We start from the raw sequence: 5,918 nt of genomic DNA on the forward strand, positions 1-5,918 counted from the left end.
ATGAATGTTGTGATGTCATCATTGCCTCTATGACCTTTTTAGCCCAGGCCTTAATGGGTGGCTGGGGTAAAGAGGAAGGGGTTAGTGGCTAGGAGTCCGTCTCCACTCCCTGGACTGGTAGGTTCAGGATCTGGGCTGGTTCTCTTCACGACACATGGTGCGTATGACCTTAGGAAGTGGCCTTATTGGAATCAAACCACTGGTCCATCTAGCTCAATATTGTCAACACTGACTGGCAGTGACTCTCTGGGGTTCCAGGCAAGAGTATCTCACCACCCCACTTGGAGATGGCAAGGATTGAACCGGGGACCGTCTGCACGCAAGGCTGAGCCTTGGTGGTGCCGTTCCCTCCAACGAATGCTAGAGTCAAAAAAGGTAAACAGACTGTGCTGCTGGAAAGCTGCAGCCAACGTTTCGGTTTCCCCTCTTCCCTCCTGGAACCCCAAACTTCCTCAGCTTCGTAGTCCAGCCCCCTTCTCTCCCCAGATCCCTTTCCTGCTAAGGTGGTGATCAGGTGTGATGGAGGAAGACAGAGCTCCTGTAGCTTTGGCTAGACAAAGGGATGAAAAGAGGTGCAGCCTTTATCCCCTCCCATTAGGCAGAATGAGGTCATAGAGTCATAGTCAAAGAATCATAGAGTTGGAAGGAACTACAAGAACCGTCTGGTCCAGCTTCCTGCAATGCAGGGATCTTTTGCCCAACAAGATTAAGAGCCTTGTGCTCTACTGCCTGATCTGACTGCCTCAGCCAAATTAGGACCATAGGAAATTACCTGACACTGAGGCTGATCATTGGTCTGTCTAACTGAGTGTTCTCTATACCAATGAGCAGAGGCTCTCCAGGGTTTCAGATTCGAGTCCTGGACCTCCTGTATACAAAGCAACATGGTTTGCCACAGAGCTACAGCACTTCCTTGAAATGATCTGCGTGATCCTTGCATGTTTGTTTTCCAGCGATGGGGAAAGGAGGGCTTTTCTGTCCAAGGTACTGAAATAACTTGGCCAGCCTTGCTGTTCTGCCTCAGGCAGCACTTCAGGGCCACCCTGTGCACCTACCCAAATGGCCTTGGAATACCTGTAGATATAGAAACCTGTGCACAACGGGAGATTTTGCAAATGGTCTCTGAGAGCACCCACTGCCCTAAGCCAGATGATGCTAAGGAGATCTGAGGAGAGATGGCCTGGGAACTTGAGGTCCATGGTAGAAGCAAGCTAAGATAGAGAAATGCTAGGTAACAATTAAGTAGAATAATCCTGCTGAAGTTATTTCCTCTTCCTTTAATGTGTGTTCAGATCCCTGAAGTGGAACCACTCTGAGAGCAACTTCAGCTGAAATGCAGCATCAGTTCCAACTGCAAATCGCTGCCCCTACCAAATTTCAAGGTGAGCGAAAAGGAACCTGGGTCAACAAATGGGCAGCAAATTAAGTAAGACTGAGCCAAAACCACTCCCCTTCCCCCTTTCCCAAAAATATACACCCCTTGCAAAAATGGTAACTGCTTTTCTGCTCCTTTGGGGGGATTGGGGGGATAAATTTATCTCACTTGGGGTGGGTGTGTTGTCACTTAACTTACTGAGGGCTTATCCACACTTCATTTTGTCCCACTGTTTCTCCCACCCACCCAAAGGTGGGGGAAACTGCTCTTTAGCACTCAATCGGAGTGGCAATATGGGTTTTTACCTAGATTGATGTTTACTCTGATATAGAGCCAGAGCTAAAGAGTGGGTCTTCCCTTGGAAAGGAGCTGGGCAAGGGGGACAACTGCTCAGAAGCATGCCTACAAAGAGCAGTTCAAGTGGGAAACTGCTCAGACTCATGCTTTCTAGGCAGAGGATAAGCAAAAGTGTGGGCAGCCCCTAGTCTCTTGTCCGTAAGTTCAGCAGATGGAAAGCTGTAGACTAGGGAGTCTCACATGTGGCTTCACTTCCCAGAATGCCTTGGGAATGATGGGATGAAACATGGCATCACTTCCTAAGCCTTCCAGGAACTGTACTCCATGGGAAGCAGCAAAGAGTGTCTTTTGCTGCTGTTACCAGCTATGGACATTTTTTTTAAGTTGAAACAAGCAAGGGGAAAATGAGAGATCATGGACTACCTTGGTGTTTTTTTGGTTTGTTTGTTTTTTGGTTAAATAATTTTTATTACTTTTACATTTATATCATAGTAATGTCCAATAACATAACGTACATTTTCTAACCCCCCCCCACAACTTCCTCTTCTGTTTTTTTTAACATATAAATTCCCCTGCTTATTTTGTTAACTCTTGAAATTAAACTTAACTTACATGTTATTATCCTCTTACCATTCTAACATTAATTTATATTTTCTATATTTTTATTTATTTTGTCCATTTTAAGTGTTTACTCAAAGCCTTCTAGTGAGTCCAGTTCTTTACACTGTTTCTGCTAATACAGCATGAATGGTTCCCATTCTTTATTAAAGTCTCTATTGTCTTGGTCTCTTAATCCTTCAGTTAGCTTTGCCATTTCCACGTATTCCGTCACTTTTTCTTGCCATTGTTCTTTAGTTAGTATTTCATCACTTTTTCATCTTTGGGCCAGTAATATTCTAGCCGCTGTTGACACATACATGAAAAGTTTCTTCTGATCATGGACTACCTTGTAAAGCTAAGGAAGGTAAATGAACATTTCAGAAAAATCCCCTCCCCTGATTTTTCAGGAGAGTTTAATTTCTCCCCAATCACCTAATGAATAGTTGAAAACGTCGGTCTTGGAATTTTCAGCACAGCTCTAGTATTAACTATATTCATCAGAGCAGAGCTTCCGCCATGTCGGGTCCCGTGGTTAAACTATTATTGCTGGATAGCAAAAGTCACCTTTCCTGGCCATGAAAATAATTTCAGGTCCCCTCTCCTCAATATGCCTTTGCTAACCCCCACACCTCCTCCTCCTTGCTGAAGTGAGCATCTCATTCTCAGCAGCTAATGAAGAAGAAGAAAAATGCCTTGATAGGAAAATAGTGGAGAGAGAGAGATTGGCAGGCAGAATCTCGAGGAGAGATGTAATTGACCTGGAATTGAAAAGGATGAGCACTGTCTAGGCAAGGCAATGGGGTGGAGGGAGGCAGATGTGGCTGGTTTGAAAATTGTGATACTGCAGAAGGCAACAGGGCTGCTCTGAAACTTTTCCCCCGAATCAGCCAGGGACAAACAATATTGAAGAGGTATTGCATGACTCTGCAAAGAGATTGCCACTCTTCTCTCCCCCCCTCAAAAAAAAAATGTCTTTGTGCTTTGGCAGGTGCATAACAGGCAGGAATTCAACAGGCAGCACACCAATCACTGCAGCTGGGAAATCAATGCCTGGGAAAGCATTGCCTGTTGAATTTCAGCCTGTCACAGAGCTTTTAAAAATAACAGATCTTCCATCTGTGTTGGAGAGGGCCAATTCTAATCAATCTGGCTGCTGTGTGTGTGTGTGTGTGTGTGTGTGTGTGTGTGTTTTGGAGGATATTGGGTGTCTGGTGTTTTTCCTATAACAGGAAATAGAAAAAGGTGGGGGGGGTAGGAACCATTTACCTCCCAACAACTATAAGTGGCAGATTTTGTTTATTGTTAGTTAGTTATCACCCTACTTCCTTTTGCTATCTGAAAATGGCACTTATATTGACGCTTTCCCAGCATGCAAATGTATTTAAAAGTAATCAGTTGGTGAAAAAGACAAATTAGTTGACTGAAATTCTTCTTCGTTGGCTGGAAACCCGGAACATATGAAAGGCAGGTGAACATCCTGTGGTCCGTATGCTGGCAGGAACCCCTCGCTTCAATAAGTAGGAGGGTGCAGGGATGGTTAGGAGGGAGCCTTTGACTGCAAAGAAGCGGAGGTGTTTCGAAACAGCAGTTTGAGACAGTCTGCTGCGGCTCCATCCCTGGTGCACGACCAAGGACGCCTTTCAAGCTGATCCACCTGACACCATGTCAAGCAAAGCAATAGGCAGGAGAGACAGATGAAAGCTGAGGAAGATGTGGGTTGACAGGATGCAATCGGCAATTATTAAGCCCCGCTGGAAGATTCCGGGCACAAGGTTGCTGAGAGCTGAGGAGGCCGCTTACCTGTCTCATCTTTCTGTAAAACGGCACATTTGTACAGTCCCCGTCGCTTTTCGCTCTGCAGCCCAGTTGTGCCAGAAATGTAGTAAATGCTTCAGGCGAAAGGCAGCATTCTTTTCTGCGGAACCTTCCGGGGACTTCATGGACAGGGGCCTGAGGCAACAGTAAGCTGAGCAATGGATGCGACGCTTACTTTTCTACTCTCCTAGCTACACAAAAGTTAGAAGTTTCTGTACACACAAACACACAACCCCTACCTCCAGCCATGCAAGCAAGAGATATTGCCACAGTTCAAGGGCACATTCCAGCCAGGCAAAATCACTTGAGGAATAGGGAAAGCAGGGCCTGTCAGAGGAGTGGCCTGAGGAAAACGGGATGCAAAGAGGTTGATGGAACATTCTTTCACATGTGGTAGACTTGTAAAAGGGTAAAAGAGTATTGGGAAATAATCCATAGTGAATTGAAAAAAATGTTTAAAAGTACTTCCCCCCCCCAAAAAAAACCCCAGTGTCCTATTTGTTGAGGATAATTCAGACTGAAATTCCTAGGTGTCAAAAAAGGTTATTTATGTATGCCACTACTGCGGCCCGTGTTTTGTTAGCCCCCAAATGGGAAACGAGTGAGAAAAAGAAATTGATTCTGGAAATTCCCTGGGCATCTTTTACTAGTGAAAGACCACCTGCCCACTGTGACTTTTTGAATTGCAGGATTCCCTGGCTGCAGAGATCAAGGGCACAATGAGAAAGAGCGTGGACACCTCTGGTTCCTCGGAGGCCAAACGGGGCAAGAAGGAGGAGCCTTTGAATCAGGAGGTGAAATTCAGAATGATGGCAGGGGGGGAGCGGCCCGTGTTTTGTTAGCCCCGAAAATGGAGAACGAGTGAGGTCCCAACTGAAGAAGAATGACAACTTAAGCTGACAGAATATGCGCAGCTTGCAGATTTTTTTTGCAGGGGTTGTGTACACCTGAAAACGCTGGCAGTGTTAAGATAAATTCAACAGTGTAAGTAAGTTATGATGGATGCAATAATGGAATACTGAATGGCATAGTTTTTGTAAAATATGCAGGGATTTATGATATGCAAAATGAACCATGGAAAGAGAAGAAGGGAAGCTATTGATATTTTAAGAATGTTTAAATGAGTATTGTAAAACAGAAAATTTAATTTAAAAAATTGTGTGTGTGAAAATGGGGTGTGACCTGGAGAGAGTCTCAAGGACGAGAGAGAGAGAGAGAGAGCATTTCACCTCCAGGCCTGAGGATCTCCCTTCTCCAGTCTCATTAGTACCCATTTGAATATTGGTGCACTACATAATGGTAGCTTCCTACCTACGACCTGCTGCTCAAACGATGCCTCCATCATAACGGGGGTTCCATGCAAACTCCTTCCTGAAACAGAAAGGGATGAACATTAACATCTCTTACTAAAATGGATTTCCGTCCATTCTTTTAGCAGGGGATTGAAACATTGGGAGAAATGTTTCAATCTGATGGACACCCCTCCCTGAACCAGTCTGAATCCTGCTCGGTTTGATTGCAGGCTCCTGTTCATACTGCCCACCTCACACCAACAAGACCATTTTGGCCTCAGCAGTGGAAGGCAAAGAGGAGGCAGGTGGTGATAGAGCCAAACAGCTAGGGAGCTGCAAAGCCTGTCCTTACAGTTCCTCAATGGCTCACTTGGGCCTCTGTCTCTGTCTGCGTCTCCCTCCACTCTCTCCCTTCTCATCAGTGTCCAATGCGGCTGCAATGGCGAAGCAGCACTAGGAAATCTGTGGTGATACTGTGGTGGTAAAGTGAACTGCAGTGTGACAACAGTCTTACAGGGCCTCTCCTCCTCCTAGAGAGG

At 45.4% G+C, this 5,918-nt stretch overlaps 1 long non-coding RNA gene across 3 annotated transcripts; it reads left to right on the top strand.

Annotated features, from left to right (window-relative positions):
- Positions 1-176: 176 nt before the first annotated feature.
- On the top strand, positions 177-4,852 carry LOC309355146. 3 transcript variants are annotated; one of them, XR_014162427.1, is made up of 4 exons: positions 177-375; positions 1,293-1,382; positions 2,562-2,636; positions 4,777-4,852. It is a non-coding gene; the product is annotated as an uncharacterized lncRNA (long non-coding RNA). The 3 variants fall into 3 exon arrangements; XR_014162428.1 differs by lacking the exon at positions 2,562-2,636 and having other exon boundaries at positions 4,777-4,848; XR_014162429.1 differs by lacking the exons at positions 2,562-2,636; positions 4,777-4,852 and adding an exon at positions 1,707-2,200.
- The last annotated feature ends 1,066 nt before the right edge of the window (positions 4,853-5,918 follow it).

Source organism: Podarcis melisellensis (assembly GCF_964234715.1).
Source record: "Podarcis melisellensis genome assembly, chromosome: 13".
Taxonomy (NCBI): domain Eukaryota; kingdom Metazoa; phylum Chordata; class Lepidosauria; order Squamata; family Lacertidae; genus Podarcis; species Podarcis melisellensis.